Source organism: Rhineura floridana, chromosome 6, assembly GCF_030035675.1.
Source record: "Rhineura floridana isolate rRhiFlo1 chromosome 6, rRhiFlo1.hap2, whole genome shotgun sequence".
Taxonomy (NCBI): domain Eukaryota; kingdom Metazoa; phylum Chordata; class Lepidosauria; order Squamata; family Rhineuridae; genus Rhineura; species Rhineura floridana.
This window is the reverse complement of record NC_084485.1, coordinates 42,895,711-42,921,661: the sequence shown is the minus strand read 5'-3', so window position 1 is coordinate 42,921,661 and position 25,951 is coordinate 42,895,711. Positions and strand designations below refer to the sequence as shown.

General features: G+C 44.5%; 1 protein-coding gene across 15 annotated transcripts in view; it reads right to left on the bottom strand.

Moving 5' to 3' along the window:
- EPB41L1 (erythrocyte membrane protein band 4.1 like 1) overlaps positions 1-15,437 on the bottom strand; it is a 231,146-nt gene extending 215,709 nt beyond the window's left edge. For 6 of the 15 annotated variants that reach the window (XM_061631571.1, XM_061631561.1, XM_061631580.1 and 3 more), the window contains exon 1: positions 14,697-15,248. The gene's annotated coding sequence lies outside the window, so the exon portion shown is untranslated. The other 9 variants (XM_061631572.1, XM_061631565.1, XM_061631573.1 and 6 more) reach the window with 7 other exon arrangements.
- Between the last annotated feature and the right edge of the window lie 10,514 nt (positions 15,438-25,951).

The window sequence follows — 25,951 nt, the reverse complement described above, 5'->3', positions numbered from 1 at the left end:
TCCTATCAGCCTCACCTGGCAGTTTTAATGCAATAAGATCAGGAGGGCCACAACTTCCCCATCTCTGGTTTCAGATACCCTGAAATGTTTTTGGTTTTTTCCCCATGCAGGAAAGAAAATGCATTAGGCCATATTGTTTTGTTCAGTGGAATTTCCCCACAAGGTAAAATTAGCTAACAGGATCTGCAGAGGCCATCTACTGTATCCAAGACTTATGCGGGCTGGAGAGGAGAAAGACTCGCCTTCCTTCTCAGGAAATGTCACCACAAGATCCATAAATATCATCTGATGGGGGAAGGGGCATAGCTCAATGGAAGAGCATCTGCTTTGCATGCAGAAGGTCCCAGGTTCCATCACTGGCATCTCCAGGTAAGGCTGGGTCAGAATAGACAATACTGAGCTTAGACAATGCTGCCTGCCTGCAGGTTTTCCATAGGCATCGGCTTGGCCACTGTGAGAACAGGATCCTAGACTAGATGGGCCATTGGTCTGGTCCAACAGGTTCTTCTTATGAGCTGGATGAACTAATATAACTCAGTATAAGACAGCTTCCTGTGTTGCTAGCGGAGGAAGGCTATATAAAGAGATAGAGCTAGGGAGGTAGGAGATAACCGAGGTGATCTGCAATCCAGAACAACTTTATCTACAATTATAGGTAGGGATGAGCTGCCAGGCAACTGTAAGCAGGGCTGTGGAGCCTGTTGTTGACTCCATCTCCCATGGCCAACAGTCAGTGGTGATTCCCCCACTGAGCTAAATGGGGGATAAGGTGACCATAGGATAGATCAGCCTTTCCCAACTAGTGGGCCACCAGATGTTGTTGGACCACAACTCCCATCAGCCTCAGCCAGCATTGCCAATCGTCAGGAAACATGGGGATTGTGGTCCAACAACATCTGGTGGCCCACTAGTTGGGAAAGGCTGGGATATACCACTGAAACTCCACCTTGGCCATTTATACACACCAGTCAGTCCTTACACTGTACCTCATCACCCCAAGCAAGCTAGAGGAAGAATGAGTGACAGCCATCAAATTATGCTTTGAGGTTGAAAACATGAGCCCCGCGGGTGCCAGTCTGCCTGCCGGTACCTTCCATGGCACCCAGGCAAGGTCTCAGTAAGTATTCCCTCAAAAATCCAAAGTGCACAAGAGACCATTTTCTATTCTGCTCAGCTCCTATTTTCACTGTCTTGGCTTCTCCTACAGTGAGCAGGCCACCATAAAAATGCCCACATTTCACTAGCTACCAAGAGTGGACACCTTCCCTCTCTTCCATTCTGAAGAAAAGTGCAAAGAGCTTCTCTCTCTGTGAGTGAGTGTGGTAGTGGCTGATGTGTCTTTTTTCCCTCATTGATGGGGCAGCCGACTGGGTGAGGGGCAGAAGAATGTCTGCAAGATTTTGTGGCCCCATCTTTTAGATGTGGCAACTATGGTGTCAGATTCCCACAACAGCCATTTTGTGAGTGGCACCCACAACACTCTCTTCAAAATACAAAATGGACCCAGCAACCCAAAACGGTTGGTGACCTCTTACACTAACACTATTCCAACACCAGACCTGTATAGGTGTGAGCATTTTCTCTTGCATGCATATGGCTAGTTAATGTATGCCTTTATGTCTTCAGACATTATTTGTATAGGGCAAGCCAAACCATGCACATATTCATAAGGAGCACACCAACCAATTTTTGCCATAAGTGTACATCAGGGAAAGTATGCATCTTTTTAGTAAACATATCCCTCCCCTTCCCCATCTTCATGCAAGTTTAATGTCATTTATGTATTTATTATTTGATTTATATTCTGCCCTTCCTCCCCGCAGAAGCCTAGAGGTGTTAAGCTCCTCTGAATGGAATGGGGGTCTCCATCTTCCCTCAGCTGTACTTCAGTGATACCCCAACACCTGTAACAGCTTACGGGAGTTTCTGAAGGAAATTAAAGGCTCTTCCTATCCTACTTCCACATCTCATTAGGGTGGCTGAATGAGCTGCTTTATCCCGTATCCACCTGCAATTAACAATACACCAGCTATCTTCCAGTACTACCGCTTGCCATTTTTGCAGGTTTGGCTCCTAATCTCTGGCTCACCTACAAAGATTCAGAAGGACCCAGGTTCAGGTCAAAGTAATTTGGAGGGAACCTGCTTTGCCTCTGACACCCATCTCTCCAGCTCAGCTCAGGATTTGTCAGAATCTGACACATGCAGAACCCTCAGCTTTCCTCAAAATGAAAAAGTTTACCCTAAACTGCACTCTCATAGATTTGTATCAGCGTTGTATTGCAGGTACAACATCATTTCAATGGACAGGATGGGAAACAAAACCATTTTGACCAGAAGTACGAGAGAGTTCCGTAAAGTCTTTGAGGGTTTGTTGTTTTTTGTCTGAACAATTAAATACTGCATTTGGCTCTGCTGCATGGATGCCTCACCCTCCGACTCAATGACAAGCTTGCAAACATAGTGGAAAATCTGACAGAATGAACACTTAAAAAAATTTCAAATGAAATTGTCTCCCTCATGGGGAAAGCAACACCAAACTAAATTCCTGGCCAGCACTGGTAAAAATGAGATCATTTGGAATATTTTAGCATATGGTCCTTTTTTTTAATATGTGCGTCAGTCAATACCTCCAACTCATACCTCATCATGTTGGACCATCGCTGGCAGGCATGTGCTCAACAGAGCCAGTGTGATGTAGTGGTTAGAGTGTCAGACTAAGTTCTGGGAGCCCAGGGTTCAAATCCCCATATGGCCATGGGGATCACTGGGTGACCTTGGGCCAGTCACTAGCTCTCAGCTTAACCTACCTCTTGTTGTAAGAGTAAAATGGAAGCAGGGAGAACAATGTATGCCACTTTCCACTCCTTGGGAGGACAGGTGGGATAGAAATGTAATAAACCAATACATAAACAAAGAAATATACACCCTCTAGACATGGCTTGCTCACCGTCATCCTTGCAGTGGTAATTCATCCAGTCACAATGTATTTAAATGGTTTGTTCCTTGTCTTGTTCACAATTTAAACAAGGCATCTCACAGACAGATGATGCACAGGGCTGGCCCTATCATCAGGCAGAATGAGGCAAAGGGCTCAGGTGACAATTGCTAGAGGCAGCAGAAGCAGCCCCTGCCATTCCTCCAGAGTCTCCCCAGCAAACCTCCTGCCTTCAAGTACAGTGGAGGATATTGTTCCATTACCACTACAACTCCTCAGATTCTTGACATGGAATTGGGCAGAGGGGGAGCCCCATCTTGTCCATCTCAGGCAGCAAAGTATCTTTGGCCTGCATAGATGGGTGGGGGGGTGCTTGCACCTGTGTGTGCACGTGGGCATTCAGACAGTTTAGAAAAAGAGATCAATGCTGTCCAATCCAGTGGACACTGGTCCCTTAGGGCACTGCCCCCACCAACTTCATTTTGCCCTCAGCCAGCCGGTCTTCCCACAGATATCAAGTCCAGGGGAAGGCACTGCCTGTCACCTTCCTTAATCTCAGTGCTGCCCTTTATGAACTCAGCAGGGAGGAGGATGGGGACAAAATTAGAATTAGTTGGTTCTGGCTATCATTGGCTCTGGCTTCATTTACTGTTAGCCTCTCTGCCTTCCTCCCTCTCAGTCCCAATGGGCACCACCCCAATTTTCTTAAAAAGAAGAACTTGATAGATCAAGGGCCATGACTCAGGGGTAGAGGATATGTTTAGCATGCAGAAACAAATATTTGTGCTGATGCAATACAACAGAAGCCCTTTTTAAAGACAGACTACAAGGATTGGCACCCCCTTTTTGTTGTAAGGTATCCAAGGCCCGGGTGAGGGAGAGAAAAACAGAAACCACAGAAACCCAGTCTAGGCCTGGCAGCAGCATGCCATGCTACCCAATACTGAGAGCAACTCTTGCCAGCAGAAATGGTGCCAGATCAATAGTGCATCTAATTAGAGCACTTTAATTGTTTCCATTGTTCATTCAGATCCATCATCCCCACACAGTAGTTTCAGAAATGTCCAAAAACGCCCTTTCGTCCTCCTCTCTGCCTCTTCTCATTTGCACCAACATAAAGCCACTTTCCAAATTTCAGACCCCCGATAGAAAAGTGAGGGGTGTTGGCAGCCTTGTTTCACCCTCTGCCTTCAAAAGCTCACATCACCCCAACCTCACATGCTTCACTACAAACAGCAGCATTGATGGTCTCATACCTGACTGCCTCCAAGCCAATCGTGGCACTATCGGCAACAAACAAGATTAGTCTATTACAAAGGGAGGTGTCCTTAAAATGCACAATGGGGTTCTTCTTGGCTTTCTCCTCCCCCGCCCGCCCTGTAATGAAATGGCTCTCCATCTGCCAAAATGCAGCTCCCTTCAAGATCCTGCACCAGGGAAGAAATCAAAGCTAAAAATATCCACTGAACAGCGTCATGCCAGAGACAGGCAGAGGGTGGGGAGGGTCATGAATTTATTATGAGCCCCTAACGCAGCTTCAAAAAAGCCTTTGATCTCTCCCCCATTTATTCTAATTTTTTTTAAAGGGGGGGAGACAGAAAGGAAACAACATATCCTTTGTGCAGCAGGAGACTGCTCCACCCTGTGCATTTGCATTCACATCTAATGCACAGCAGATACTACTACAGAATACACATCCCAGGTCTCTCTCTCTCCCCCCCCCCCCCCGTTCTTCAACCTACAGCTTCAGATACAATGGAGGAATGGAAGAATGCTCCACGTGTTTAGCAATAAAGAAATGAGATTAGAGTTAAGAGCCAATTTGAATCTGCCAAGCATTAGGAGTTGTCTTTAACCTGGCTCTCCTTTTTCCTCCTCTCCCCCAATCTGAGTTGCAAGTAGAGGCAGTAATAGTGGCTTTCTGAATAACTCAGGGGTGGGGAACCTTTTCCAGCCTGAGGGCTGCATTCTCTTCTGGTCAACTCTCCAGGGGCCACATCCCAGTGACGGATGGGGCCAGAGGCAAAAGTAGGCAGAGCAACGAACATGAACTTCACCTTTGTACAGGAGGCTAGTTTCTACCACACACTTTAGACAAACCCTTAATTTATCCTCCATCCAGGTAAGCAAAAAGCATTAATCAGAGCTCTAAGACACATTCCAGCCAAGCCACACATGAAAAAAAACACTCAAGAAGGACGTAACCACGGCCCTTGAGAGTGTGGCTGGGGAGAGGGTACAACTTGGGTAGAGCCCCAAGAGCCAGACAAAGAGGCTTGGTGGGCTGTATTTGTCCCCCAGGCCCGAGGTTCCTCTTTCCTGGAATAACTGAACTAGAGTTGCAAGAATCAAATAAATATCCTTGGTGAAATAAAACCAACCAGCTGCAGATGAGCTTATCACTATAATTAATCCTATGCACCACAGCTGTTTTTATTACTAAGACCAGCAACACACTTGCTGCGGTGCTTAATGCAATGCTGGTGGACACTTTCAATTGTTCGAACTATTGTAAAAATAAAACCAAGGGGGGCAGAATTGCCTACAAAAAGCTTTACAGGTGGTCAGATGGTGATATTGTCAGAAGCCACACAGAGAGAAAGGAACCCAAACCTTTGTGCCTAGCAATCCAGGTCAAATTTTTATAATTGTCACAGCAGCCTTCCCTAACCTGATGCCCTCCAGATGTTTCAGACAGCACATCCCATCAGCCCCAGCCAGCACGGCAAATTGAAAGGAATAATGGGAATTGTAGCCCAAAACACTTGGAAGGCACCATGCCAGGTAAGGCAGAGGCTCCTTAGCAAGGAAAAACCTCAAAGGAAGCATTTTAGGGCTGCTGCTTAAGTGTTCACTCCCAAGCGTGGAGCTTACCTTCTCTTCCCATTGCCTCTGAAACAACAGCATGGCTGACAATTTTCTCTGAAGTTTACCATCAGGAACCCCTGACACAACTGCTGTAAATTCAATAGCTGGCAGCCAGCTCCTGCAAGCAGGCATTAATTTAGGTTGTTGCTCTAATCCTCACAATGTTTTTGGTGGCAATTTTCTTTTATTCTGCAAAGTACCGTGGAAACTTGCTGACTCAGAAAGCCATCCAACTGCTTCAATGAGAACAACAGGCTGCTCAGCTAAATCTGTCAGATGCACTGGATACGTTTGCTTTCACACATTTTTACAGGCAGCAAATTTACACACATACATAGGTATGCCTGTACGCCACACATTTCCAACTATACAATTCAGTGGTGATTTTTCTCTCTGCTTTGCTTTCATGTCACCACTCCAAGCAAACAACCACTCCAGAACAGAGACTTGTGAGTAAGAACACAAGGGCTCTAGTGCCAAAACAGAGCTGCTCATCTTGCAGGGATTGACCCTTTCACTTCAATGAAAGGGACACTAGTACCGTAGGTATAAAAAAGTTGCCTGCTTCACTGAAGAAATTGTAAAACCCACATGGGAGTGTCAGAGCACATCTGGGGCTCTGGATTTGGGACAAGACTGTTACATTAGAAAGGTATGAATCTCAGAAAAAGGGGAGATGCTATAACTATGCCCAGCATATATACAGCTGCCAAACCTCTCCCATACATTACAGCACACCAAGGCATATATTTTGTACCCAAACACGCAAAGTTCTCTATCAAGCAATGATATTATTGCCCGGGTAACAAAATATTAACATTGCAACCCACTTATCTCCTTTTGCAAACAGCAATGCAAGATCATGCAATTTGCCAATGGCTTTCCACAAACACTCCAAGAAAGAAAATGAGATCTCTTAAAACCAATACCTGTAGCATTAGACCTTCCAGTTTCCTAAGGAATGTAACACATCATGGGATGTTTACCAAAGGCAGGACCTAGAATCACATCTCCAAATGACCCACCACAGATCAAAAGAAAACCCCCACACACAAAAATCTCTAGCCAATGGATCAAAATGGACATGGCTAACAAATTTCAGATGTACAAGACAACAAATCCATTCCCATTGAAGCGAGCGAAGCAAAATCCACCTCTTTCATTAGGGAAAGCCCTTGGAATGCAACCCCCCAAAACACAAGAAGCTAATAAGGAAAGATGCATGGACATCACTGTTGTTCTAGAGCAAAAGGGGAAAAAACAAGACACACTGGTTCTCATTTCTCAGAGCTGAGAGGTAACCAGCCACCTATTTGTGCAGCACAGCACATCACAGAAGCCAGCCTACAGTGTCAAACCGCACCTTCCTCAAGACGTATGTGTTCCCACTGCACTGGTAATGATTGTGAAAGTTTCATCCCTATTTATAGAAAATGTCTGATTTAATGCCTCTGTTATTACCCAAAGTTGCTGTTAAAGCAATAAACGCAACACATTGATTGCAAACAGAACAGAGAAATATTTCACTGTCAACAATGGTGAGCACAAGGGAGAAACACACTAGGCCCAGAGATAAGTGGCCAGGCCAGAGGAAAAATCAGTAAGGCTTCATGCAGTACCTCACATTCCTGATTCAGCTCACAGGCTGAAAAAGGACACCAGGCGCAAGAGTCATTTTGTGCACACAAATAAATCTGCTATCAAAACACCCACCATTGTGATGGGCAGGGAGGGGAAGAGAAGGTGTGCACCTGCAATGCATCTCATCTGCACTTTCCATACAAGAAAAAACATGATTGCACCCCCACCCACTCCAAGCAGGCTCCCAGCTGGAGCAGAGCACACCAGCATCAAAGCAGAAGCCAGGTTTTGTCCTCACCACATCAGCGTCCTTTAGTGTGCTCAGAGACACCACTGAATCAGAAGTTCCCCACCCTCCCAGCAGTCCAAGCCATTGAAAAATCAAACTTGATCTCAGCTGTACAAACCCATCCTGGGTTCCATTTCTTCTTCACAATAGCATGCAATGGAATGTTGGCTATTAAACAGAGACTGATGAGTGCTGGCTGTCCAAATGAGAGGAGGAAGCAACAGTGATCATTCTGACACCTGCCTTTGCAATCAAGAGCCATTACCAAAGGGTTCATTCATACAAAGTGTTGTTCAGTGAAGTCAGCAAAACATAAATCTTCAAAGAATCAACATTCATACCAAAGAATTACTTGTGTAATAAATAATAATAATAAAATTTAATTTGTGTGTCGCCTATCTGGCCAATGGCCACTCTAGGCGACGTACATATAGTAAATACAGCGAAATACAATACACTAAAATACACTATAACAATATAAATTATAATAACAGCAGAATACAGAGTAGGAAGCATTTCAAACATAAGAACATTAAGCCTCCCCAGAAGTCCCAAAAGCCTGTTGAAAAAGCCAGGTCTTTATGGCCTTGCAGAACATATTCAGGGAAGAGACGTGCCGAAGATCTTGTGGGAGGGAGTTCCAGAGGGTGGGGGCCGCCACTGAAAAGGCCCTCTCTCTAGTTCCCACCAATTTAGCTGATTTGGTTGGCGGGACTGAGAGAAGGCCTTGTGTGGCCGATCTTGTTGGGCGGCATAATTGGTGGCGTTGTAGGCGCTCCTTTAGATAAACTGGGCCGAGACCGTATAGGGATTTAAAGGTTAATACCAACACCTTGAATTGGGCCCGGAAAACAACTGGAAGCCAGTGTAGATCGAACAACACTGGCGTGATGTGGTCCCGGCGACGACTGTTTGTAAGTAGTCGAGCCACCGCATTTTGAACAAGTTGTAGTTTCCGGACCGTCTTCAAGGGTAGCCCCACGTAGAGCGCATTACAGTAATCTAATCGAGAGGTGACCAGGGCATGTACTACCAATGGGAGCTGATGATCAGGGTTGCAGCCTACGTATAAGGTGCAGTTGATACCAAACAAACTGGCTCCAGACCACCAATTGTAGGAGAGGACGGTTACAAGATGCCTACTTTTGAAAATTCCTCACACACTCAATATCCAGCTCTTTTTTTTCTTCTGCTAAAGTTGCTAAAGACTTAACTTGCTTGAAGACAACAAAAGGGAACGCCATGGAGGCTGCACTGCACACCCCACAAGGGCAGGGGGAGGTAGCAAATCTTTGGCAGGCAAAGAGCTCTTCAGCAGATTTTAGGGAAACAAGACACAAAGGGCAGAGGGAGTAAAATCCACATGTTCAATCTACATAGTAGTATCAATAGCCCATTGGGCTTCAAAATGTGTGTGCATATTTAGAAGTGGGCACATGGTCATGAACAAGTTGTCTTCTGTTCAATTCCCCTTTCCTCTACAAAAGCTTCTCTTGATTAAGTTAACAACTACAAAAGGGGGATGAGAAACAAAGGCATCATACCACACCCAAAACATCCTTAGCAGATTGAGTCAATCATAAAGAATACAAAGAGTAGTTATAAATTGTAATAGTTATAAATTGTAATGAATCAGAAGTAGATGACAGGAAACATCAAGGTATCTGCAATACAGATACAGTATATTATCTTACCTAATTTCAGCTGCAATCCTATACACACTTACCCAGGACCAAATCCCACTGAACTCAATGGGACTTACATCCAAATCACCATTATGCACAGAACATAAAATATAGAATGAATTCTGTAAAGTGAGTTTCCATGCATGATGGAACATAGGAAGTTGCCTTATACAGTCAGGCCATTGGTCCATCCAGCTCAGAGTTACACAATGACAAGCAGAGACGCTCTAGGATTTTGGACAGGGGCCCTTCTCAGTCCTCCCAGGAGATGTCAGGGACTGAATCAATGCATGCAAAGTATGGGCGCTACCACTGAGCTTCAATCTTTTTGCAGTCACCAAGATTCCCAAAATCCAATGCTTCAGTGGCATCTACTTCATGCCTACCATGCTTTGGAAAATCTGCTTCCCCAAAAGTGTGGTAGCCAGAAAAAACATGATAGGTTTGGCACCTACATACAGCTGACTACTATTATCATCACATTGGGCTTTTGTTCTTAAAGTGGTCTGATGATATGGTATAAGCTGGAAGACTGAATTATTTTGCCTTTCTGCTAACAATTTAAAAAAAAAAACCCACCAATTTGTTGCAGCGAAAGACAGACTGAAGCTCAAGGAAAACATTCTTGACAGCAAGACTGAAGATACACACTAGAGCTATCATACAAGTTGTGGGAAGCCACATCAGTAGGAAGCCTGAAACAAAACAAAGAGTATGGCTGGGAAAATTAAAGCATATGATGGGATTCAAAGTGACAATCAGCCATCTCTCATCTTTATCTTTCAGGACATGCTAAACATAACATCATGTCTGATGCTTTACACTTCTACCGGCACAGGAAGACTAGATATGCCAGACTTGAATACTACCACAGTGAAAACCACAATACACAGAATTAATTCATTACAGCAGAAATGGCAAAAAGAACACCTCAGTATCCACCACCCATGCCAATCGACTGCCACAACTCAGTGAAGAAAATGACCAGTTCACTTCTTGCCATATGATTATGTTCAGTGTTAAATATTATTATATTCAAGAAACAGAAATATGCAAGAACCTATCCTTATCTCCCAGGATATGTTAGGTTTGATATCACATGTTTCAATGTAAATTACCTTTCTGAAATCAACAGCCCAATAATTCTTTATGAAGAGCAGGAGAACGACAGGTCAATATTAATATCAATGGTTGATCTCTTCCCTCACACCCCATCTTAGAACTGGAGCAGTCTGTTTGCACATCCTCCAGTTTGCCTGCAGCACAAGATCCAAACTTCACAGGCATTTTCCACAAGACCACTCTGAATTACATGGCAAGACAGAAAATGTCAGCCCTTAACTCCTTAGCCAATATATAGCTTTAATTTATTTTCAGGCATTCCTCAGCATGAGAAACTGCATCAGCAGCATTACAGGAGAAGAGATCCTTAAGGACTATATTGCAGATCATCTGCAATCAAATCAACATTTACATAGGAGAAAATCTACAGTGTATTAATATACATTAGAGTGATCCAATTCCCATCCAGAAGGCTTGCAGCCTAATCAGCTCAAGGAAATAAGCGCAGATCCCACAGAAGTCCGTGGCAAAAATGTTAAATGAGCTCAGAGATACAAGATGGAGCCCCTGGTGTTTCAGATGACAAAATGCAACAGGAGCCAGCCAACTCCAGGCGCTCTTGGATGAAACTGATTATCTAGATCCGTTTCAATCCGGTTTCAGGCCCGGTTTTGGCACCGAAACAGCCTTAGTCGCCCTGTATGATGACCTTTGTCGGGAGAGGGACAGGGGGAGTGTGACTCTGTTGATTCTCCTTGATCTCTCAGCGGCGTTTGATACCATTGACCATGGTATCCTTCTGGGGAGACTCGCGGAGTTGGGTGTCGGGGGCACTGCTTGGCAGTGGTTCCGCTCCTACTTCGCGGATCGTCACCAGAAGGTAGTGCTTGGGGAACATCACTCGACACCATGGACTCTCCATTGTGGAGTCCCCCAGGGATCAGTCTTGTCCCCCATGCTTTTCAACATCTACATGCAGCCGCTGGGTGCCGTCATCAGGAGTTTTGGAGTGCGTTGCCATCAGTACGCTGATGACACGCAGCTCTATTTCTCCTTTTCATCTTCTTCAGGTGAGTCTGTTGATGTGCTGAACCGTTGCCTGACCGTGATAATGGACTGGATGAGAGCTAATAAACTGAGACTCAATCCAGACAAGACCGAGACATTGTTGGTGAACGCCTTCCCTGCTCAGATGGTGGATGCTTACCCTGTTCTGGATGGGGTTACACTCCCCCTGAAAGAACAGGTACGTAGTTTGGGGGTTCTTCTCGACTCTTCCTTGTCTCTCGAGGCCCAAGTGGCCTCGGTGGCACGGAATGCATTTTACCATCTTCGTCTGGTAGCCCAACTACGCCCCTATCTGGACAGGGACAACCTCGCCTCCGTTGTCCACGCTCTGGTAACTTCAAGATTGGATTACTGTAATGCGCTCTACGTAGGGCTGCCCTTGAAGACAGTTCGGAAGCTTCAGCTGGTGCAGAACGCAGCTGCCAGATTATTGACGAGGACCAGTCGGTCTTCGCATATAACACCTGTCCTAGCGCGTCTGCACTGGCTTCCTATTTGCTTCCGGGCGAGATTCAAGGTGCTGGTTTTGACCTATAAAGCCTTACACGGCGTGGGACCTCAAGACCTTGTGGAACGCCTCTCTCGCTATGAACCTACCCGTTCACTTCGTTCAGAATCTAAGGCCCTCCTCCGGGTACCAACCCATCGGGAAGCCCGGAGGATGGTTACGAGATCTAGGGCCTTTTCTGTGGTGGCCCCTGAGTTGTGGAACAGCCTCCCCGAAGAGGTACGCCTGGCGCCTACACTTCCATCTTTTCGGCGCCAGGTAAAGACCTTTTTATGCTCCCAGGCATTTTAATCTTCTTAACTTTTTAAATCTTTTAATCTGTATTTTAATTTTTGTAGTATTTATTTTGTTTTTGCTGTGCTTTTCGTTGTTTGTTTGTATATGTTTTTGTATTTTTATTATGATATATTATATTTTATTTTGTTTGTTCACCGCCCTGAGAGCTATTTCGCTAAGGGCGGCATATAAATTGAAATAATAAATAAATAAAATTATGAATTGCAATTTCCCAAGCAACTTACCACAATCTTCCTTCTGGGCAAGTTCCTACAGTGCAGTACTATGCATTCATTTACATGTTACATGTTAGCATTCATTTATCTGTTGGCTATATACCATCGATCAACATATATCAACATTCCAAATAGTGTCTCCCCACTACACAGAGTGGTATCTGAAGCACAAGAGTCAGCAGTTTCCCCCTTCAATGAACGGCAAATAGCACAAACAGCCATTTTCTTGTTTCCCAATGAGAAGTACAAAAACTCACTAAGTTTACCTTGACCTACCAGAAGAACATTACAAAAATGATAAATCTCTCATGATCATTGTGATTAGATCTTCCCCAAGGATAGCATAGGAACTCTTTACAAAACACATAAACACCTCGTAGCCCAATCCTATGCATGTAATTTCAGATTTTAACCCCACTATATTTAATGGTTTTTGTTGACAAATAAGCACATCTAGGATTAAATTGCCAATTAATTATAGAATAAGTAAAGACCTTAAAACTACAGTCTCCTCTCTTTGCCCAGGTCAGTGGTTTCTGGCTCTCGAACACTTACAAACCACAAGCAACTCTTCAGAGCTTTTGTGCTCCTACATCTTCTACAGGTGTCACCGTATATACTAAACAGTAGTAGTAGTATTAAGAAAGATTCCGAGGAGCCATAACAGTTCCTGAGATTTGCCAGAGGTTAACCATGACTAACCATAAAAAGTTAACAACCAAAATTACATACAATCTTAGGGGTTAAAAGAAAGTGTTTCCAAACGGCAATATTAATTCTAGATAGTGCTTGAACTCTGCATGGATTTCAAGGCTTCGGACCGCAGCTACAACAGGAGTTGCTGGTATTCAGGAGTGGCACCCAAGCCCACCTCTGAAAGGAGAAATGAACTTCCAGCGCCGTCTAACCTTGTGGGAAATGCCCAGCTAGCAGAACACCTGCCCAAGTGCACGATTAAAATAAATACAACCAAGCGGGCGAGCAACCCCCATGCAAGAAGTGTTACCTTCCCGCGGAGACTACCCATAACGCCCCCTTTCTTCGACTGAAAGGAAACCAGACTGGATCAGTTAGATCTACATAGGACATCTGGAGTAGTAAAGCTCCTCTGAAACGGGCACTACGCACACGCTTCCTCCCTTCGAGTTCTCTCCACGGATTACTCAGGCTGTCTTTCACAATAGATGGCGGGATCGTGGGTGTTTTATATATATATATATATATATATAAAACACAACCTGTACACAGCTCCGCCCTCTTCGGAGATAAAAAAAAATTGGGAACACATACACAGAGTAACAGGAATCCAAGGTTCGCCCTTTGATCGACTTTCTGAGCTTGCGTGGGAGAGCCAGAGATCCAAACAAGCAACCGCTTCTCTCTCCCCCCGCCCCCAAAGTCTTTTTAACATAAAACCCAATTCGTTACCCGTCCATTCAACCCCTTCCTTTAAAAGCAAAAAAAGAATGAAAACGGGGAGGAAGGACGAGTTCAGCCCTTGGAAGAAGACATTTCAAAGGCTGGGGTTAAAAAGAGACGATTCTATTCTTTTTAAAGAGAACACCAACAGGGTACAAGCACACCTGAACGTCTGGCTCAGCTTCTCTTTCCCCACCCCTGTTTCCAGCACGCAAAAGCAAATGCCTGGAGGGGGCGGCGCTGATTCGTTGTCGAGAGGAAAGAAAGGGACACACCCCTCTGCCCCTTCCCGAAGGAAAGACTATGGGGGCGCTGCAGAAGCGGCCGCGGAAGAGAAAAAAGGCGTGGGACGAGGATCCAGAGGGATGCAAGCCCGGGGGGAGGGGATGCTGACAGAAAATAGGAGGACAATAATGTCACCTGGACACGATCGCTCCCGAGAGCACGACGTCGGCGAGGACAGACGGAAAATAAGAAGGCGACTTTATAATACAGTGAGAAACACGCGCGCGCGATCAGATCCCTCCCTCTTCCCTGTCACCACCACCACTACCACCACCGCCTGCAAGCGCCGAACTCTAGAGAGACCTCCACGTGATCTCGCTGCCCGTCTGGCTCCGCAGAGCTACAGTCACACCGCCGCTGGGGCGGCGTCTACGCGACGATTGCCCCAATTGGATCCGGCCACTAGGCAGGCGACCGGTGGCATCGGGGGAGTTGTAAAGGCGGGGGAAAGATGGTAGTTGGTAATCGTCGCCGTGGCTAACCTTTTCCCCCCTTTCTTTCTCTCTCTCTTTCCTTTCCCCCGAGTAATCCGGAGTCAAAATGTCCAACTGTCCAAGGAGACGTTCATCTGGCGACGAGAATCAAAGGCGCCCAGCCTCCTTGCAACAATCAGTTTTTTTTCAAAAATGCAGAAACAAAGTAGATCGGGGGTGGGATAAAAGCAGCCACTCCCCCACCCTTTTTTTTTTTTTTGCTGCTTTCTTCCTCCAGGAGAAGCAAGAAAAATGAATTAGGCTAGCTGGGAAAGCGACTGGGGGGGAGGAAAAATGATAATGCAAGGCAGCTGCAGCGGGAGGCAGGAATGAGCGAGCAGGAAGGCTGGGAGCTCAGCGAGGGAGGCACGTCATGAGCAACTGAACCAGCCTCCGAGGAAAAGGGGGGGGAGAGAGAAGGCTCATCTATGAAACGAAAGGGCCTTTTCACAGGCTACGTTGCAACGAGGAGGTTTTTGCGTCCCCTGCGCCGCAAAGCGGCGGCGAGCCGCTCCCAGATGCAATCAAAATTTCGGAGCAGCCAGCCCAGAGGCTTCGAGGTCGCACCTGTACGAATGCATCCTGAGTTGCCCACCCGGTCAAGTCCTTTCACGCATCCCAGGTGCAAAAAGCAAGGAAAGCGACAGTTTTCTGGATTATAATCCCATTCCGGGCTAACCATCCCTTGAAGTCCGCTTCCAGCCTCCTTCCTCTCTGCCAGTCAGAGAGATGCAAGGACTTTAACCCCACCCCTAGCAACTCCCTTCGCATTGTTCCGTAAACTAAGGTAAGCACACCACGCCCCAAAATCTCACACGGCTCAGCTACTGTTAAGGGCACCGTCATATTTCAGGAGAGGGAGGCAGAGCTCATTATTTGTGGGTTCTGTAATGCTGTGTATCCTGTGGTAATGTATCGCTGTAAAACCATTGAAAACCAACAAACAACGTTTTCATTCACAGCACTTTCAAGTACATAAAGTCTGTATAATTTACATCCCGGTTTGAAACATTCACTTTCATAAATATTTACCTCCGAATGAGCAGTTTTAAGTAAGGAAACACCCTGCACAGCAAGGTAGGATGAGGATGGCAGTTTTATTTCAACCAGTTTCTGTGTTGCCTTTCCAAGATGGCTTATAAGAATGCCATTAAAACAAGTAAAAACGCATTTCTAAATCCCAGTCCTCGGCCACCCAGTGAGCCTTATGGATTTGCACTGCTGTCTTTTTCGCCTCTTTCATCATGTCTGCTATTGTGTGACATAGCCACACCCAGCTGTACACTATTGCAGACACGCACTGCTAGTTAAGGGGAGCAAAGACAAATTGTACAACTGGGGTAGTTACTAAATTACCTGTGTAGCTATTCCCCTTTTCGTGATGGGCAAGGCAATTCAATACTCACTCAATGCCTGGGCTGGAGATATGCTGCTGCTGCTGCTGCTGCTGCTGCTGCTGCTACATGGTAAAATGTCTACCATATTCAAGGCATGCATGTTCGGCCTGGGAGGGGAAGTTAAAAAAAACAACACAACTTGGAAAATGCAAATGCAATGTAAAAATGGTAGGCATGCCCACAGCGTCCCTGGAAACCACCACAGCCCAGCACTTGGCGATTCTGCTAGCAAATAAGCCCACATGTGAAACGGACACACAGAGAGAGCTAATCTGTGCTGGGGGAGTTGCAGGTGTGCCTGTCACACAGCCATGCTGCTAGTATTCAAGAAACACAGTTGTTATATGCCTTCAAGTCAATTACAACTTATGGTGACCCTATGAATCAGCGGCCTCCAATAGCATTTGTTATGAACCACCCCGCTCAGATCTTGGAAGTTCAGGTCTGTGGCTTTGTTCAAACACCCAATTATTTGTCTTTTTCCTAGTTCATGGTATCTGCAAAGCTCTCCTCCAACACCACGTTTCAAATGAGTTGATTTTTCTCTTATCTGCTTTTTTCACTGTCCAACTTTCACATCCATACATAGAGATCGGGAATACCATGGTCTGAATGATCCTGACTTTAGTGTTCAGCGATACATCTTTGCATTTGAGGACCTTTTCTAGTTCTCTCATAGCTGCCCTCCCCAGTCCTAGCCTTCTTCTGATTTCTTGACTATTGTCTCCATTTTGGTTAATGACTGTGCCAAGGTACTGATAACCATTGACAAGGTCAATGTCCTCGTTGTCAAGAGATCTAGGCAAATGTCAACAAAAGGAGCCCTGCAGCACTGTCTGTTAAACAATGACAAAAAACTTTCAGGAGGTTCTAGCCCTCCCACCTCCCATTGAGGAAAGACATAAAACCGTGCAATTAGTGAGGGAAATCCACTCTGCAAATCAAGGTGAAGAGTGGGAAGGACATTCTCAGGTTCAGTCCCTGTCATCTCCCTGTCGGGGCAGGAGAGGCTCTTCTGAAACCCTGGAAAACCACTGCCGGAGTCGGCAGTACTGAGCTAGATGGATCTAACTAAATGTCTGGTATAAGGCAGTTTCTTGGGTTCCTGCGAATTAGTTTAAATCCAAGATGGGGAACTTTTGGCCTTGCAGATGTTACTGAACTACAGCTCCCAACAGCCTCATCAGGCATGGCCAATGGCCAGGGAATAATGTGAGTTGTAGTTCAGCATCAACTGGAGGGCCTAAGGTTCCCCACTCCTGGTTTAAATCCCTACGGGGGAGCGGATCCCCCCCTTTCCCATCATTTATTCAAAAGGGGATTTCAGTATATGAGTGAATGCATGCATGCTCCCAGGGGCACTGGTTTAAATACCCTCAGTGTGGGAACACTTTGCACACACTCCAACCCCTGACATTGGCTAGGAAGGGTTAGACAACGGAGGTGGACAGGGGAAAGTGAGAACTGAGCACATAGCTCATGTGCATTAGGATGTTGTCCTGACAGCTCTTGTGGGGATGGAGTGGTGCTTACCTCCATCTGGGGAGGAGTCCTGTGTGGAGGGCACTGTTCCCTGCTGTTGGGGAGAAGAGTGTTAGAGTGATAAAGTTCAGAAAAGGGACAGCATTCATGCGCATGTGATAAAGGGGTCACGGGAGACATGGAAGACAGTTGCAGCAGTTGCACTTTGTAGGGTGGCTACCCTTTTCCCTTGTGTGGGTTGCTTTGTCCAGGCACCCCCAGTTGCTAGTGTGAGATCAGGTGTTTGTATCTGGAGTCCCAATACAAGGGACCTGTGTGGTGGCTGGTGCCCATTGGAACAGGCAAGGTGCAAGACAGGGCAACAACGTCCCTTTCAGCTGAGCCATGTCTTTACCTGGTTTATCAGGTGTAGGGCAGGTGGGCTTGGCTTGGCCAAAATGACCTTACAGGCTGGAAGTTCCCCACCACTGTCCTATCCACATTGGACAATGGAGATCACTGCTGCTACACTGGTGGGATGGCCACCATATCCAATACATTTTCTGCGCAAGAGAGAGGAGGAGGAAAACATGTATATTGTGGACAGGGATGGGTCTGGCATTTTGCCAGTGCAGCAGGACTTCTGCTGAAAACATTAGCCCCCTCAACCAGCAGTTCTTCAGTACAGGATTGCATCCTAAGCGGCTAAAGAAGTATAGCTCAAATTTTAAATCAGAATTTGCATCTAGGAGGCAGCCGCTATACACTAATACCAGTTACTGGGGGCAGGAGGAACAGTAGGAGAGGGCTATTGCACTCATCTGACTGTGGGCTGTTCATAGACATTTGGACTGCACACACATTATACATTTAAAGCACATTTTCATCCCCAAAGAATGCTGGGAACTGTACTTTACCCCTGCCACAGCTACAATTCCCAGTACCCTGAACAAACTACAGTTCCCATCATTCTTCTTTTTAAGGGGATGTGCTTCAAATGGATGGCATATACACAGCCTTGGTTGGTCACTGTGGGAAACTGGGTGGCCCTTTGGTCTTCTGGACTAGATAGGCTTTTGGTTATTATCTACAATGTTATCTAAAATTACCTATAATTTTATAAATAAATAAAATACATTGCAATTTAGTCTCTTGATTCTTCCACTTATTTACTGTTCAGGGTTCTAAACTGCAGTGAAAACGTTTTCCTCTTTTGTGCCTTTACCAAAATGGGTATGTTTCTGCCCACAGACGTCTTGTTCATTGGCCTTTGGGGATTCATTTGATTTTATTTTGATGTCCCACTGGTATGTTTGATGTCAGAAACAACAATGCCTTCAGTGGGAACAGTCCCATTTGTGTGGGTGTGCATATGCTATAGCCAAGCAGTAGCCTAGAATTTCATTTTATATTTACATATAAATAATGTTCATAATTAAATATCATACAATCATGCATTTAAGATTGGCACAGGCAAATGTCCCAGGACTGTGAGCTCCCTAGATCTAGAGACAGAATGCTAACAATGAGGCCCTGCAAATTCAGCATTAATTGTGTGTAATATGTTTGTCAATTGATATGCAAATTTGATGTCTCTATTTTGACTTTGGCCTCCGGCTCCTGACTCACTGCCAATATGGTAACAGGTGTTACTAAGCCAGTGCTACTTCTTCAGTGGTATACTGTGTTAGCAATAGGATTCAAGCATTTTTAGAGACCTACCTACTTTATCCTGGTAGCATGAGATTTCTAGGCTAGAATTTAGATGCTAACAAAGGAATTTTGCAGGTTGTATGCCTTTTCCTCTCATCGCAGCATTGTGATCTGACAACCCATAAAGGGTTGTCCCAACAAGGACCAAAAAAACACTGGATAGGGTGAGGCTGAATGTCATAAATTGGTTTGAACCCATCATCCAAGTTTTTATCTGGACTTAGAAAAGGAAGAGGTACCAGAGATCATATTGCAAACATACGTTGGATAATAGAACTGACCAAGGAATTTCAGAGGAAAATCACCCTGTGCTTTAGATTACAGCAAAGCCTTTGATTGTGTAGATCATGAAAAACTATGGAATGCTTTAAAAGAAAAGGGGGTGTCACAACATCTGATGTCCTGATGCACAACCCATACTCTGGACAAGAGGCTACTGTAAGGACAGAATATGGAGAAACCAACTGGTTCCCCATCGGAAAAGGTGTGAGACGGGTGTATTTTATCACCCTATTTTCTTAATCTATATGAGGACATTGAACTTGTCAAGGATTATCAGTACCTCGGCACAGTCATTAACCAAAATGGAGGCAATAATCAAGAAATTAGAAGAAGGCTAGGACTGGGGAGGGCAGCTATGAGAGAACTAGAAAAGATCCTCAAATGCAAAGATGTATCACTGAACACTAAAGTCAGGATCATTCAGACCATGGTATTCCCGATCTCTATGTATGGATGTGAAAGTTGGACAGTGAAAAAAGTGGATAAGAGAAAAATCAACTCATTTGAAATGTAGTGTTGGAGGAGAGCTTTGCACATACCATAGGCTGCGAAAAAGACAAATAATTGGGTGTTAGAACAAACTAAACCAGAACTATCACTAGAAGCTAAAATGATGAAACTGAGGTTATTATACTTTGGACACATCATGAGAAGATAGGATTCACTAGAAAAGACAATAATGCTGGGGGAAAACAGACGGGAGTAGAAAAAGGGGAAGGCCAAACAAGAGATGGATTGATTCGTAAAGGAAGCCACAGACCTGAACTTACAAGATCTGAACAGGGCGGTTTATAACAGATGCTATTGGAGGTCGCTGATTCATAGGGTTGCCATAAGTCGAAATCGACTTGAAGGCACATAACAACAACAACAGTTATACATTAAGACTTTAATGTGCCTGATATTAGGGCTAGGAACTGAGCCCCTTGATCAGCAGATCGTCAGTACAGAATTGTGCCAATGAGCTCTGATTGTAACCCAGGCTTGGAACAGTGAGTTGGTTTGATCCTGATTTGTAAGCCAACATTGGAGTTGGAGGTTTAATCACAGTTGTCCAGTTAGTAGGTAACAATAAAGTGTGGTTTAACAAGCCCTGAGAGTTTTATATTAAGGCAAATGACAGAAGGAGGGAGGGGAGGGGAGAGAAAATGGGCACAATGCTCATTCTCAATCTGAGATGCATTATGGTTTATCAGAGAGGTATGTGAACCAGGTACATTCATTTTTTAGGTGAGCAGTTATGTCTTAAGGATAAATTGTGGACCTGCCAATGCATATTTGCACCTCTATGTTTCATACATCCATATTAGGGCAATACCTTTATTAGGCCAACCAAAATCTAACAAAAAAGTGTGCAAGCTTTCTAGTATTCCAGAACTCTTCACCAGGATAGGTGCCAAAGAAAGTGAAAGGGCAAGGGTGAGATAAAATGTTGTCTGCTGGTAAAGCCATGAGTCTCTACTGCATAAAAATCTTAAGACATAATGTGATAGGAGGCAGCAGACATTCAAATGAGGCTCTTTTAGGTCCTGTGCAGGTCTTAGGTTGCACCAAGGCCTACTGGGAAGGAGCATAACAATGGCTGATTCTCCATTTCCCGAATTACAAAAGCCAGTTGTTGCTCAGGTTTGCCTCCAGCCTTAGGCACAATACACAGGTTAATTTCCACTTCTGTTAGTGCAAAGACCAACTCACTTGTCTTCATTCCTTTTTGTTTTCACCTGCCATGGAACCTGTGTTTTTCACCTATGGATGGAGATATACCCAGATCTGCACTGCATAATATGTAAAATGTCCCAGAGCCTTCCATCTGTTAACTGACCTGACAAAGTATTCTTTGAGGACACTTAACTAAAACCAATATTTCTAGTGACTAAAAACAGAATTGATGTATTATCTGGAAATACATCTTACGCATATTGGATAAGATCTAGACTAAGCTAGTCACGCTTTTTGTTCCATTGAAGTCAATGGGATTTAAGTTAGGCATAGCTAACAGAGCAATCCAAACCCGTGATCTGCCATGCTGGAGGAGGTTTGGATGGAGCAGAGGTATCCCTCTGCCTAGCCCTCCCTGGCTCCTCCAGCCTCAGCAAGCAGGGAAGCTCTGTCCTAGGTGGGGAAGCCTAGCTGGTGAGGAGTGCCCCAATGTGCCCACCCAAATATCAGGCAGGTAGAAGCTACCAATGGTAGTAGTCAGTGGAAATCCCTGAAATGGAGTGTTTCAAGAATGGAGAGGGTGTGGGGCTGAGCCAGCACTGGATCCTGAGCTGGCCCTGCTGCTATCGCATCATAGAAACGGTCTTGGGAGTTGGTGCCACAAAGGGCCATTTTTTCTGCCCCCAGCTGATGCCCTGGCCAGCAAGAATGGCAGGGCTGCAGATGCGGCACTGGCTGCACCAGTCCATCAAGCCCTGCCACTGTCAGCCAGGGATTAGGATTGCAGCCTTACTTGTACCACTGATGTTAGTGGGACTAAAGTGCGACTAGCTTAATCCAGATCCCACCCATTGCCTGAGTAACAGGAGATCAGTGATGGCAGCGCCGTGGCTCTAAATAGTATTTCACAGAGGACAGGACTGATTAAAATTCAACTTTAAAATCCACATTTTAAATCTACCATTCATTAATGAGTTGATTAATAGATTATTTGGTATAAGTCTTTCAGCAATTTTGTGCAAATATATATATCTGTGTACAGAAATTAGCCTTAGATTCTGCTTCCAGCATCATATTAACACATCTGTGCATGTTTGAAATATGCGCACTGCACTGCATGTCCTTTTAGTAAACACAATAACATGTCAGTAAATAGTTCAAGGGTGGTTGAAAAAAAGGCTTAATTATATTAGATGATTCAGTATAGAGGACCATGTCATGAAAAATGGCTTTAGCCTCTCCAAAAACATCTAAAGTGATGAAAAGAGTAAACAGTTTCCTCCTAATCCTAGAGGGACACTGAAAGGAGCAAGGCCACAGTGATCTATAAGCCTTCAAGGGAAGGGTCCCTCAGAAAAATAACAATGATAATATATAGGTGTTCCATTGGTGCACATTTGAACACCACATGGAGAAAGGCACACCCACTGATTGTGCATGTTTTTCCATTGTGTATTTGTATTCCCCCGCCAACCCAGCCAGGGGTGCAATGTTGATCAGGAAAACAGTAGGAGGAATGCCCACTCCCCCAGCCCCACAGCTCTAGTCAAAGTTGGAGCCCCCTCTAATATTTTAATATAAGAAAATATACAGCAGGAGATCTGATCACAGATCTTCTGCATGTGGTTCAGCCCTCAGACGGAGGACCATTTCATAGATCCTGTGAAAGCAACTCTAAGGGCACCAATGTGCCTGCCAGTACCTGTTATGACACCCACAAAAGATCCCAGTAAATATTCACTCAAAATTCACAATGCATAAGAGACTATTTGGTCTTCCTGCTTGGTTCTTGTTTGCAATGTCCTGTCCTGTCCTGTTCTGCATTGAACTCACCCCCTTAAACATGCCCACATTTTATTAGATGCCAGAACTGGGCACCCACCTTCCCTTCTGTTCTGAAAAGAGGTGTAAAGAGCTTCTCTCTGTGAGTGAGTGCAGTCATTGATGATGTAGGTGGCCTTTTCCCATTGATCGGAGGGCACACATACCCTTTTGGAATGTTTTTTCTGCTTTTTTAGATGCGGCAGCCATTTTCTGTTATGCCACACCTCTCAATAGACATTTTGTGTTATGCCATGTCCCCATGGCAGTAATTTTGTGACTGGCACCTACAGCATTTTCTCAAAAATTTCACATGTACACACTGGACCAAAAACACGCTTAGCACAACCAAGTCAAACGTATTGGGCTACATCCAGCAAAGTACTTCTACTAGCATGGGGATTTTTGGCTGTGCAATGGAATTTCCCCTTCCTGTCCTCTCCCTGTGTGTCCCCTAAATCTGTTCTGGGATTTTCACCAACCCTCCAGAACACATTTGGGGAGAGTGTGGGGAAAGGCAAAGGAAGGGAAGTTTCATTGCACAAGCAGAAATCTTTGTGCTAGCAGACATACTTGATTGGATACCATGTGGAAGGGACAGGGGAGTCGCACATTACAGCCTACTCTCATAAATTCTGTTGGAGAGCTGTCTGTCATATGTGCCCATACAAACACTCATGGAGAACTTTAGCTATAGAACATTGGAAAAAACAGGGCGGGCAGGCATCTGTGATGGATTGTTTTTGGTTTGATAGAATAATAATGCTCAAATCAGAGATCTGGATTAGATGAGGTGGTTAAAGAGATTCAGGACTCTGTTTTCTTACTCACTAAGGCTGCAATCCAATACATGTCTACTCAGAAGGAAACTGCATTGAATTCAATGGGGCTTACTCCTAGGTAAACGTGTATCGGATTGCAGACTAAGTCATCAACTCACTGGGTAAACTGCTGCAAGTCACTAGGCTGCTAAGATAGTCAAGAAAGCACAATTGGGAAAAATGGACAGCAGAAATCTCTATATAAAAATCAAGTCATGCTTTAGAGCAGACTACTAGGGAGGAAACAGGTATGTATGTTAAATTCTAATTGGTACCATGAACTCCCCCTGCAATTTCAATCAGTTGTTACTCATTTTGAGCTAAGAAGTTTTGCACAGTATTGTTGTTCACTATAAACATGCCACATGTTTGGGATGAAGAGGTGCCTGGCTAAATTGGGAAAGTGTTTAATGAAAGATAGTGCAGATTTATATTGTACAATATATACAATGTGTTTGTACTGACATATGTCCTTACCCTTAAACTATCATCACAATTCCAGCTTGGATTCACCACAATTTAAGAGCCCTTGTGATTAATTTATCTAATACAACTTTCATATTTGTCCCTTTAGCATTCTTCATAATAGATCAGCAAATGGTGGTAACTTTTTTCTGACAAGAGCAGTTGCTTTGTACTCAGTGGACAAATGTAATTTGTGAGAAGCTTGCCCCAAACACAGAATGGCCACATTCTCTGATTACAACACTTTCCCAGTGTGGCACAAGTATAGAGATGCAAAAGTTCAGAGGGGAAAAAACAGAAAAAAATTGGTTGTTTTTTTCTATTTTCCCCCATTTTGGGGGGAAGGAAATGGAACAAATTGGGGAGGACTAGAAAAAAGGGGGTTTCTGACTTATTATGACCTTCACATCTCTACATGGGTACGAATGTGTCCATGAGTGTCCTAGAAAAGGTTAACAAAGCTAGCTTTCAGTTTGTGGTTTAGCAAAGGTTCATATTCTTCATTCCAGCCATGCAACTGATACAATAAAATGGTTACTTACAAATCTGGGAAAAGTTGTCTTTACTTCTTCTGTGAAACTGATCACAATTCCAGGATAGGATCTTCTGTTAAGCTAAGTATGCAATGAAGTGCCTATTATAATGAAATTGAATATCACATTCATACTGTGCACAAAATCATAACCCACAATTTAAATGTGTTCAACGAGGCTTACATATCAACTATAGGGTAATGTCTCAAAACAGGTTGCAGACAGCGCAGGCGAAGGCCAACAAATTTGGCAGCTTTAGTGCTGGTGGTATCACTTATATGTTGAAACCAATCTGCAGAAGGGGATTTTATTACCATTGCCAGAAGAGAAAGAAGATTGTGAGTACTGTGGGGGGGAAATGAAACGAAAATGCCTTCAAGTCGATTCCGACATATGGCAACCCTATGAATAGGGTTTCCATGGTAAGCGGGATTCAGAGGTGGTTTACCATCGCCTTCCTCTGAAGCTGAGAGGCAGTGACTGGCCCAAGGTCACCCAGTGAGCTTCATGGCTGTGTGGGGATTCGAGCCTCTGTATGAAGAAATGTGGGAGCAGAATGTGATCCTAACTCTCACTACTGGCACATGATTTACAAATTACACACAATTGCATGCTGATGATGATGATTTAATAATAGTCAAATGACCTTTCCCCTCAAGGACCCATAAATTCTACATGCCAATTAAGAAAATTATGCATTTGGGAAGGCAGCGTATTAATGTGCATACCTGCCTCTTTTACAAAATGTAGCCAGTCTATGGAGGCAGGTTGCACTAGTGATGTAGAAGAGATGAGAAGATGGTTTGTTTGTTTACTATAGATCTGCCAATTAGAATGTCAAAATGATGAGCTTAGCACTTCCCTTCTGTGCGATAGGGTTTTTACAAATTAAGTTCTTCAAATTAGTTCCTTCAAATATTACACTGGGATGGAACAACTACAATCTGACCTAGACTGAAGATGGGCCAACATGTGAGTTTTGATTTTTCTCTGTTTGTTCCCATTGAGATTGATGCACAAAGATACAAACATGACAGTGAATTAACAGAAAACTGGATTTGGCTTAAGCTGCAATGGCAATCTTATCTGCCAGTTTAAAGCTGGAGCAGGAG